This window comes from Ursus americanus, chromosome 29 (assembly GCF_024610735.1).
Source record: "Ursus americanus isolate L20-20 chromosome 29, mUrsAme1.1.p, whole genome shotgun sequence".
Classification (NCBI taxonomy): domain Eukaryota; kingdom Metazoa; phylum Chordata; class Mammalia; order Carnivora; family Ursidae; genus Ursus; species Ursus americanus.
Genome location: NC_142155.1, coordinates 18,299,946 through 18,312,749, shown reverse-complemented (window position 1 = coordinate 18,312,749; position 12,804 = coordinate 18,299,946).

The window sequence follows — 12,804 nt, the reverse complement described above, 5'->3', positions numbered from 1 at the left end:
ATATATTTCATTGAATTCTTAGCTAGTTGTCAGAAGGAATCCTCAAATAGAAAGCACTATTCTAGACCTTTAACATGACCAGGCCAAAATTCTCCAAAATAAGGTACAACATACCCCAATGCTGCTTTATTGCCTAATAAACGATAAGGTTATAGATTAGTCAATCTGATAAATCCACTGATGGTTTTGTCATTCTATGATCAGTGTGCAAGGATTTTTATAGCTCAGTAAAACACAGGACAGGTTTACAACCCAAGACTAAACCTGTGATAAAGAGAAAAAAATAAGGTATACACATATTAAAGGGAAATCTTCAAAACTCACAGAAAGACATATTTACATATTAAAATCACACACATCTAGAATCTAGACCACTACGAAGTACAGAAAGTGAGAATTTTTTCTAAAGTATGAAACACACACAATCAATATTTATTATAATGACCCTAGGGGACTGTTTGATAGGATCCCTTCAGAAAATAAAACATAAATTAAATCCTGTATAGCATGATTATGGTGTGAATTGTTTCCTATTATATCCTAATTCCTTTAAAGCTGACTATAAATTAAAAAACTCACATTTTCCTCCCTATGCAGGGAAAAACCCAGTTCTTCTCCACTGTGTTTCTCTCCTGTGCGTCTCCTTTACTACTCATAGAACATTTCACTTCTGATACTTCTGGTCACCACATGTGTGGAAGTTTTCCCCAACAGCAAGCAATTCTCTGCAACACTGACTGGGTGTCTTACAATTTAACTCAATTATGACACTATCTACCTGGAGATAGTGTTAGATCCTGAAGATAAAGGCTCAGTCCCAAGACACTGTCCTCCACCCCCCCACACACACACACTCCAGATGCCAGTCACAAGCCCAGCTTATCACTTGTACTTCTGATTAACCTGCTTTAGATCAGAGGTTCCAAAGACTCCCTCCTAGGATTCAATTAATTTGCTGGAGTGGTTCATAGAACTCAGGGGAACACTTACTTAAGTTTACCAGTTTTTTTGAAGGATATGATAAAAGACACAAATGAACAGCCAGCCGTATGAAAGGATACACAGAGTAAGGTCTGAGAACATTCCTGGTGCAGGAGCTTCTGTCCCTGTGGAGCTGGAGTATGTCAACCCTCCTGGTGTTGACATGTTCCCTACCTGAAAGCTCTCCAAACTCTATACTATTGAGATTTTATGGAGGTTTCCTTATGTTGACATGATCAATTACTAACTCCATCTCTAGCCCCTCTCCCTTCTCTGGGGATGAAAGGTGGGCTAAAAATTCCAAGCTTCTAATCACAGCTTGGTCTTTCTGGTAACCAGTCCTCATCTAGGTGTCATCCAGGAACTCCCCAAGAGTCCCCTCATTAGAACAAAAGATGTGCCAAGTGCTCTTATCAACTTAAGAATTTACAAGGGTTTAGAAAACCCATGCCAGGAACTGGGAGTGTATATATATATATATATATAGTTTCTATTATTTCATGCTAACCATCCATATCTTACAATGGTTAATTAGGAAATACAGTGAAATAATACACCCATTTTTCTTAACATTTAGGAGTAAAAAGAATTTACTTCATTAAAAACTTTGAAGAGGGAATTTTAAAGGTACCCCTCCAAACCTCCAAAAACAAGGAAAAGGAGAAGGAATGGGATGGGAAGGGGAAGGGGAAAAGAAGCAAGAGGAGGAGGAAAAGAAGAGACAAACACACACAGGTGGCTATAACCTGGTATTTCCTGTCCTTTCAGAAATGCCCATAGTCTTTCAGGGCAATAGTTTTAGTGCTCATGTCCATTAATTTTCAAATACATGTGCAAATTTGAAAACTGCTCTGAAGTGTTGTTTATTTTTGGCATATTTGCTTGTTCCATCAATTTGCTATAGGAAATACAAAAGCATTTGAAATATTATGTTTACATTGGTATCTTTGCCTTTTCAAAGGTTAGTGATTTGGAAGATGGTATTTTTAAAAACTATTCATTTAACTAATCATTATTTTAAGTATTTTAAGAAAAGACAAGTTTAAGGATTTATACAGCAGTACTTTAACAATTCTAGGAAAAAGTCTGCCTCATAGTGAGATTTTTTTTCAGTATCATTTAAGATAAACCTGAAATGAGACAGCATTCTGTTTGCACATGTTATTTGAATTATGAATTTTATCTTAACTCTCTAATAAAAGTAAGTGATTTTGATCAGGGAATGCCTCGAGGAAAGCTATCATATTGAATGATAGAAGTTCCCAGAAATCCTTTGAATAAAATGTCCATTATTCTTTGGATTATTAATGATAACTCTATACTACTGAAAAATAATGCCCCAGTATGCTTTGTGTTCTCTCTAGAGATAAACTGATTACTCAGAACCTGAAGACATCTATTTTACTGAATAGAAATGAATCACCTAAGGGAACCAAGAACTCACTACTTGAAGGAAGTATTGTTCATACATTTTCATTCCTGTTAGAAAATTCAACATGCCTGCCTTATAAAATTGCCATCATGTAGATTAAATCAAAGGGGACTGCTTTCTTTATTATACTGCTTTCGCTTTGCTTATTTATACATTATATAACTCACACTTTTACTTTAAATTCCACTTTAGAAGATATCATAAATTAGCTTGTCAGAAACAATTCAAACCAGAAAACTTTGATATTGCATTTAGAATGAAGCTGGTAGACTTAAATTTGGCTTAGAAAGATCCATTAGACAAAACATACAGCATAAGGCATCCAACACTATGGGGTTGTATCACAGATCCATCTGCTGTTTTTCCTCATTGGGTGTCACATTAACATTTTCTTGAGCCCCTTAAGATTAAATCATTATAACATTTGATGAGGGAGTGTATTTAATATTTCTAAAAATAACATCATACACATATGTTTAAAAAATTAGATAATTCTCAGCAAAATCAAGTAAATAAGATAATTTGGGCATTCTTAGGCTCTCATGCCTGGATTGAGTTTAGTTCCAGAATCTAAACTCCTGAACATTTGTTAGTATTCTCTAACTGGCTGCATTCTCTCTGGAAAAAGAGAAAAATTCCAATTTTAATTCTGATACTTTGTTAACAAACATCCTCTAATCTTGTGACTGATTGGTTCACAAAACATGAACTGATAAACCCAAAAAGACCTAAATGTGAGACAAGAATCCACCAAAATTCTAGAGGAGGTCACAGGCAGTAACCTCTGTGACCTTGGCTGCAGGAACTTCTTACTAGACACATCCCCAAAGGCAAGGGAAACAAAGGCAAAAATGACCTATTGGGACTTCATCAAGATAAAAATCTTTTGTGCAGGAAAGGAAACAGTCAACAAAACCAAAAGATAACTGACAGAATGGGAGAAGATATTTGCAAATGTCTTATCAGATAAAGGGCTAGTATCCAAAACTGATAAAGAACTTTTCAAACCCAACTCCCAAAAAATGAAGAAACCAGCCAAGAAATGGGCAGAAGACATGAATAGACATTTCTCCACAGAAGACATATAAATGGCCAACAGACACATGAAAAAATGCCCCACATCACTGGGCATTGGGGAAATACAAATCAAAACCACCATGAGATACCACCTCACACCAGTCAGAATGGCTAAAATTAAGAAGACAGGAAAAGACAGATGTTGGCAAGGATGCAGAGAAAGGGGAATCCTCTTAGATGGTTGGTGGGAATGCAAGCTAGTGCAGCCGCTCTAGAAGGAGGTTCATCAAAAAGTTTAAAATAGAGCTACCCTCTGACCCAGCAATTACACTACTGGGTACGTACACCAAAGATACAAATGTTGTGATCTGAAGGGGCACCTGCACCTCAGTGTTTATTTCAGCAATGTCCACAATGACCAAACTATGGAAAGAGCCCAGATGTCCATGGACAGATGAATGGATAAAGAAGATGTGGTGTATATATATAGGTGGAATACTAAGCCATCAAAAAATGAAATCTTGCCATTTGCAGCAACGTGAATGGAACTAGAAGGTATTATGCTAAGCAAAATAAGTCAATCAGAGAAAGACAATTATATGATCTCACTCATATGTGGAATTTAAGAAACAAAACAGAGGATCATACAGGAAAAGAGGGGGAAAAAAAAACCAAGACAAAATCAGGGAGGAAGACAAACCATAAGAGACTCTTAATCATAGGAAACAAAGTGAGGGTTGCTGGGGGGAGATAGGGTAACTGGGTGACGGACACTAAGGAGGGCACATGATGTAAGGAGCATTAGTATTGTATAAGACTGATGAATCACTGACCCTACTTCTGAAACTAATAATACTTTGTATGTTAATTAGTCAAATTTAAATTTTAAAAAAATCTAAAAAAAAAAAAAGCAAACCAGCAAACATTAATACCTCATTTTTATGACTTAGTCACCTAATATTTGCAGTGGTTTGTATGGTCTTAGACAAACTTACTCGGATTTTAGTTCTGGTTTAGTTGCATGACCTCAATCACATTAGTTACCTTTGTTCAATCTGTTTCCTTATCAATAAAATGAGGTGTGTCATTGTATATTTTTATGGGTTAAATAAGAATGGGGGTCCACTAAGGCAGCTCTTGTTGGTTTAATCGAGGCACAACAGGTATTAGAAGAAGCATGCCTCATCCTTCACCAGTCTTCCTCGACTGCGCTTTCTCCTTGAAGCAGAGGAACAGAGCTATTCTCCATCAGGCTCCCAGATCAGGTAAACTCGAGATCACATGACACGGGACAAGGAGCCAACAGACTATATGGTATATTTGGTAAGATTGTGGGAATAGACGTAAGTGTTTTAAAGATGAGGAAACAAAGTGTGATAAATAACTGTAGAGAAATCTATTGTCCCTATTCACCCTAGTTCTTTATAGAAACCAACCATTATCTGGAACCTCTGAGACTGGAAGCCTTGGGAGACAACGCTTAGAGTCAGGTCACTTAATATGGACTGGATCTCCCAGAGCAGACAGTGGCTAAGTGGTTTCTCAGGCAGTTGATGTAAACAGATGGGAACCAGAAGAAGATAAACAAAGTAATCCCCCCCCCCCCAGTAATTATAGCTAACTGGCTGGATTATGAGAATATCGGGAGTTACATTTTATCCCTTCTGAAAATAATGGGAAATACATTGAGAGCAATTTACGTTTAGCAACCCAGAGATGAAGGTTCATGGAGTTCTTATTTGGATATAAACAATGTTACTATGTTTTGCAGGCACAGGCTGATGAAGCCTAAACCATGGATACTACATGTTACTGGCCCTTTACTGTCCTCATCTTATAAATAGCTTGTAAATAATCATCATACTTTCTCCCCCTTTTCCCATTCAATATCCTGAAATATAGAAGGAATTGAGACTTTAAGGAGTTATCTGGATTGGTGTTTTGCCTCCAGGCTGGGATGTATTTTAAAACTGGTAAGTGTGTCTTACCACTCACAACTAAAAAGGAGTTCAAGCACATAATTGTTAAAATGGTACTGTCCCATAGTAACTAGGGAGAAAAAAGTCTCACAATGTTCATCTTCCTTATTATGAGTTGTGAATTTTGTAATTATCTTTCCTGGAGGAGATGTCAATGTATTTTTGTTACCCACAAAGTGTTCAAAACTGAAAAGGGAGTTTTTCAAACATTTATTCTACTGCAGAATACGAGAATTCCAAATTTTTAAAGCCAGATTAAATCTTCAACTTAAAATATATCTCCAAATAGCATAGCACACTCAGGGATATATTTAAAGAAATGAACATTGTCATCATTACAGCGTCAAGAAATTTAGAACAATTTAGCTACAACTCTGGCATCTACCTGGGGTGGATCTAATCTCTAACAATTTTTCCATGCAGACATAAGTGCAAATCCATTGCTATTTTAATCATTTAATCCATTATACTTAAGGCTTTCCTCTCTTGCTAACAACTGGAGTTCTCTGATCTCATGCATATACGATCTGGGAATACATCATGAGGAATCCTTGGGGATTATACAGATATATGTAATTTTTTCAGGGCACAGGCACTCATATAATAAGAATAAATTTCAAAAGCAGCATTTCTGTCTTGTGGTAATTGCCAGTCTTCTCAATTTCCATTATCTACATCCTGTAATTCTTAATATTCATGAAATATGAGCCACTGCCATTCTATTAAAACTGGCTTCTTTCCCATTTTCTTAACACAGTTATACATATGCCAAATCCTGAAAAATAATTTTGGCATTACTCATGCTTTTTTTCCCCTGGATGTACTCAGGAATTGCACAATGACAATTGGCTTCATACAATCTAGCCACAGACGGTGTTAGGATTAGATTATGCTGTCTCTGCCATTGAATTTTTAAGTGCTTGAAAAATATCCAAAATAAATTTGTCATTTGCTAAATTCTACTATGCAAAGAAAAAAACACATACAGCCCCATCGTAACAAGTGTTTTTCACAACAGTCCAATGAGATAACATTAAAATAATAGATGGGAGAAATGAGAATACATCTCTAAAATGCTAAGTAATAATAACAAACACAATATGAAAATGAAGAAGTCAGGATTTGAACTCAGGTCTGTCTGATTTGATATCTCATTGCTCTGCAAAATTTCACCCCAGAAATATGGGTTAGTTAATGCTGTAGCGGTGGCCGTCAAACAATGGATATGAGCTGGACAGTAAGTACCTCTCATTTTTCTATACGGTTAATTCTTGGAAGCCCCCTGTATGTTTCTCAGGATATCCATTGGAATATATTCTTCATTTTTCAGAGGAGTGGCCTTAGAAATACACAATCATATTGATTTTCCTTCTGTCTTCAGTTTCCCCCAACCCTCAATCTTGCTTCTTTAGATAATTTCCCCCAGTAAGCTCTCTGCACCCACGTTCTTGTCTCCAGCTCTGCTTTTGGGGAAATACAAACGGACATAGTCGTGTGTGCACCACCACAGCCTGCTGCTTTCCACAGAGGTTGACCCCAACAGGATTGTGTTCATTTAATTTTGCAGACTTCTGAGAGTAATATGTTGAAAGTACACAAGATCTTATAAAGGAAGCAGATAGCAATGGAAAGAGTGTTGGGTTGGCAAAGTGAACAGCTTATAAATAATTTAAGTGTCTTTGGACGAGTTATACATTTCGGTGACTGTTTACTCACCTAGAAAAATAGAACTATATGGTCTATAAATTACTGCTTTCCCTGACCTCAATTCAATATTTTAAAGTCCTAAGTAAGAAAAAAATGTTTGATTAAGCAATCGGTATAACCTAAATTAGTCCAAACTGGAATGCTGAAATGATAAGTTAGTTCTTCTTTATGGTTAGTCAATGATGCACAAGTCAAGTGATATGACATGAGGGCATTTTAATAATTACTAGACACTTTCTCTAAAAGCATTTACACTTTTCTTTGTCAGTCACAGTGGAATTTAGCGGGCTCTATTCCTACTGACATTACCTAAGAGAATTTGTTGTTTACAGATATAAAGAAGGAGAAATACTGCACAATGAGATGATACACTGAAGTCAAGCATGAGAAAAGGCTGGATTTAGTAGATTCTGTATTTTGCCTATATAGGAAAATTTTGCTAATTATTGAGATGGCAAAAAAAAAAAAAAAGGAAACATCCCTTCTGTAACTTTTGCATATTAAGCACTCTTACCTTTGGGAGTCCTAAACCAGTTCAAATTTGGGATAAAGAGGAAGTGGTGGGGGAATCATTAACCTCATTGTTTCCTGGGTTCTTTCCAGTGTGTCATAAGTGACTGGAATATTCTGACTGGAATGGGTCTTGCTCCCAGGAGGCAAGATGATGATGGACTAGACAAATTGTAATTGTCTCTTTCAGCCCACTATTTCAATGATAAACCTAAATAATATATATTTTTTATTTTTAGGATACTGTATATGTATCTATTTCATTTTGAAATTTACTTCTTTCGTAGAGTTATTTTCTTGTACATATTTATGATGTTCCCATTATGAACTAAATTTCTTAAATTTGCATCTCAATTCCAAATAGCTTTCACCTGTTCTAGATCCATATACCCAACTACGTGTCAAACATCTCCACTTGAAGACTTCAACTCCACAGACACCTCCTCTCCAATATGTTCCAAGTGAGTAATCATCATTGCTTTTAAAACCTCTCTTTTCCTTTTTTTTCACATTCTTCTTTATTCTGAAAATCCCTCTCCTTGCAGATGACATGATTATTCTTAATTTCTTTAGAAACTTCCAAGTAATTGTTGCATCTTCCCTCTCATTATCTGATTTAGTCTGCTCAGGCTGCTATAAAAAAATACTATAGGCTGGGTGGCTTGAACAATAGACATTTATTTCTCAGAGTTCTGGAGGCTGAAAAGTCCAAGATCAAGGTGCCAGCCAATTTGGTTCTGGGGGAAGGCTTTCTCCGACTTGGAGTTCGCTACCTTCTTTTAGTGTCCTAACGTGTCAGAGAGAGAATTCTGTCTCTCTTCCTCTTCTTATAAGGACATTTATCCACCATGGGGGCTGACTCTTATGACCTTCTCTAAACCAAATTATTTCCCAAAGGCACCACCTCTAAATACCATCGCATTGGGGATTAGGGCTTCAACATATGCATTTGGAGAGGACACAAATATTTAGCCTCTAATATTCCACCCACGGCCTGCCAAAGTTCACGTCTTTCTTGGATGCAAAAGGTATTCATTCCGTCCCAACAATCCCAAAAGTTTTAACTAACTCCTGGGGCTCCTGGGTGGCTCAGCTGTTAAGCGTCTGCCTTCCGGCTCAGGGCGTGATCCCAGGGTCCTGGGAACGAGCCCCGCATCGGGCTCCCTGCTCAGTGGGAAGCCTGCTTCTCCCTCTCCCACTCCCCCTGCTTGTATTCCCTCTCTCGCTAGCTGTCTCTCTCTCTTTGTCAAATAAATAAATAAAATCTTAAAAAAAAAAAAGTTTTAACTCACTCCAATATCAACTCTAAAATCCATACTTGCATTTAAATGTTATCTCAATGAGATATAGGTGAGACTTGAGGTACAATTTATCCTGAAGCAGATTTTTCTCCAGTTGTAAACTTGTAAAACCAGGTTAAGTTATGTGCTTCCAAAATAAATAGTGCACTAGCCATCAGATAGACATTCTTCTTCCAAAAGGGAGATATCCAAAGAGAAAAAGGGGTGATAGGCCCCAAGTGAGTCCAAAACCCAGCAAGGTAAACACCAGTAGATCTTAGGGCTCAAGAATAACTCTCTTTGGGTTGATACTCTGTCTTCAGGACCCAGTGGGGTTTTTGTCCTGCCTCTGAAGTCCTACTGGGCCTGGGTCTCCAGGCTTCTGCTGTCGTTTTGTTGAAACGGAGGTAATGTCCCCCCCACCCCACTTTGGGACTGAGAAGGTAGCCCTGGTGATCTTTGAATCACTTTCAGGGTCATTCTTTCCTTGTCTTGAAGAATAGCTCATGTTTGCTGCCAAATAACTCTACGGTCAAGTCTGGTAGGACCTTAAAAGTCGTACAGCAGTTTTGTTTTTGTTTTTGTTTTTGTTTTCATTTCATCCTGTCTCTGTCCGTTCAGTTCAAACTGGCAGTGTTTCTGCTCAGGTAGCTGATTAGGTCTGTGGTTCATTCACACTGATAAACTCCTTAGCAAATGATTGTTCAGCCATACTCTTATGGTTCTCTTCAGAGCAAGCCTTCTCATTTTGGCAATATAGATAGATAGGCTGAAAATTTTCCAAATCTTTAAATTCTGGCTCTTTTTTGCTTAACATTTCCTTCTTTGATTCATTTCTCTCTTCTCACATTTCACTATAAAGCCAGAAGGAACCAAGCCACTTTTTGAATTAGAAATCTCCTCAGCTGAATATCCAATTTCATCACTTGCAAATTCTACCTTCACAAAACATTAGAACACAGTTCATCCAGGTTCTTTGATGCTTTATAACAAGAATCATCTTTTCTCCATTGTCTAATAACATGCTCCTCATTTCCATCTGAGAACCTCACCAGGATGGCCTTTACTATGCATATTTCTACCAACACTCTGTTCATGCTTAGTTGTATATTCTCTAAGAAAATGGAAGCTTTCTCTACAGCTTCTCTTCTTTCTAAATCCCCACAGAATCACCTTTAATAGTCCCTTTATGGCAATCTAGGCTTTTTCTAGCATACACCTCAAATCTTTCAGTCTCTACCCATTAGCCAGTTCCAAAGCCACTTCCATATTTTTAGATACTTGTTACACAGCACCCTATTTCTCAGTACCAAAATCTGTATTCACCAGGATTTTCTAGAGAAACAGAACCAAAGGGATATATATATACAGAGAGAGAGATTATAAGGATTTGACTTATATGATTATGGAGGCTGAAAAGTCCAGACCCAGGAGAGCCAGTAAGCTCCAGTCAGAGTCCAAAGGCCTGAGAAACAGGAGAGCTCATGCTATAAATTCTAGTCCCAGTCTGAGTCCAAATACAGGAAAACACTAATTTCCCAGCTTGAAAACAATCAGGCAAAGAGAGAGAATTCTTTCTTACTAAGCCTTTTATTCATTTCAGGCTTTCAAGAGATTGAATAAGCCCCATCTTTACTTGGGTGGGGGGGCAATCTTCTTTCCTCATTCTGTGATTCAAATGTTAATCTCATCCAGAAACACGCTCACAGACACAGCCAGAAATAAAGTTGAATCAAATATCTGAATACCCCGTGGCCCAGTCAAGTGGACACATAAAATTAACCGTCACATTATCCATCCAAACTTGCAGGAGCATGTTCAAATTTTCATCATTTAGTGCCTGGGAAAATGTAATATCCCACCTAGGTCTTGCTCTGTCTAGCTCTTGGCTTCCAGAAATACATGCCTCAAATACGATTGATCCCTACTGTCTTCAGGATATGGTATCTGGTTACAGTTCCTGTTTAGTTTAATCGATCATACTTCCTCACTCCTTTTGGTTAACTGAATTATTTCCTTTCCCTCAATGCATTGTATATTCTCTTATCCCTTTTGCCTTTGCGATGACTCAGTCAAAATTCAACCCTTCATTTAGTCCTTTATCTAAGTAAGTCTCAAAATTGCTTTAAGCTCTGTCTATATAGAGAGGTGAAGTAGAAACATCAATAAAAAGGAGGATTATGAAGAAGAAAATGATTCATGTTCATAAAATTCTTATTTTTCTCTATTTCTTACGTTCTGGGTTGTAAGCTCTGCTGTGACCTGACTAAAGGTAGAGGAATGAGAAGCATCTAATTGTCATTTATCCCAGCAAATGGCAATGGATACCTGAAGTTTTTCCCCAGGGCTTCTAACCCCTTGGATTAAGATATGCTATTTTTAACAACTCACAGCAGGTATAAACTTCTAGTGGGTCTTCTGGTCTCATGTAATATATCTACCCCTGTACATATACTTCCCTTGGTGCATTTATTCCTTCCTTACCATCTTAAAGGGCAACTAAGGCATTTCTGCTCTGCTCAGAATGGGCCATAATCCTTTTCTCAAGGCTTCTAAGAGCTCCCTTAGCTCTCATCTCAGCAAGTTTTCCTTATCCCCTAGAGTTCTTGCCGGGGTGTTAAACCCAGCATCCTTAAAAGTGTCCCCAAATTAATGAATTCTTCCTTACCTAACCTATGTTCTGGCTCCCTTGATCACCATAAAATTCCAATAACAGTGCCATTCCCCAGCTCTTGCTGGTACATACTAACTAATTTTTGCAGCTTGCCCAGAGTATAATCTCTTTCTTCCATTATGAGGCCCACATGATCTAGCAGGTTTACTTGGTGATTTAAAACTACTTGTTGGCTTTACAGCCAAGAGAGGAGCTGAGGCAGCCAGAGTGGAACACGTGTTGCTTTGTGGGGAAGAGGCCGCTGCAGTGTCTTTTCATACAGGAGAAATGTTCACTCTTACTAGGGAGGTACGGAGCACCTCTGTAAACTGTGAGGGTTTGGAGAGGTCTACAAAGTCAAATTTCTCAGGGGCATTTACCCAGATTTTCCTAGATTATATTCCAGGGCCCCATGTTTTCCCAACTAAGGGCCTTATTTTAGCATAAAAAACCTGTCCTCTCTAAGTTTTTTGTTTTGTTTTGTTTTTTGGGGTTTTTTTTTCCTTGCTAAGCATGTAAATGTCTCTGGAGCTCTGTGACATTAAACATCAAGTCCATCTACTCCTCATTATGTTCATTCTTCCTCTGAAGGAATAAGGACCTATTTATAATTCACCAGGTATATTCCCTGGCTCTCACACTTAGCCTTTAACAGTGTGTTTACCACACTCAGTTTCTCAATATCCCTCTGCAGGCTTACAGTACAGCTTGATAAAAACCAGCCAATTCTACTGTTTTTATAATCATTGTCCAACTCCACCCTCAACCTTTACCTTGTAGTTGCTTACATGATCACAGCAGCAAGACGTTCCTTTCCACTGGGATATCATCCCAGGTCACTACATTAAATCTGCAGCAGCTGGGCTGCCACAATGTTCCAGAGACTGTCCATGCCACACATTCCAGTCAGAATGGGGTCCTCCTCAATAGCCTCTTTGCCAGGCCATGAGTAAGGCTGTTCAGAGACTGTCTCAGTCAGGCTGGTGAAGTCTCCATGCAAAAGTTGCCTGTTAGAGGAGTCCCACACTGAGCAGAAATGGTGGACCTCTGGTATCTCCGTGATCTGTGCTCTATCATTGTCTGGGAGCAACCCAGGAAGAACATGGTCTACAGATGAGCACCACAGTGGATCTGAAGGTACGGCAGCTGGAGACGTCAGACAACTATGTTCTCTGCAGCAGGTTCTCTTAAAGGGAGATCTTAAAGGGAGCATAACTCTATGCTACATCCACCACTACATCCTAC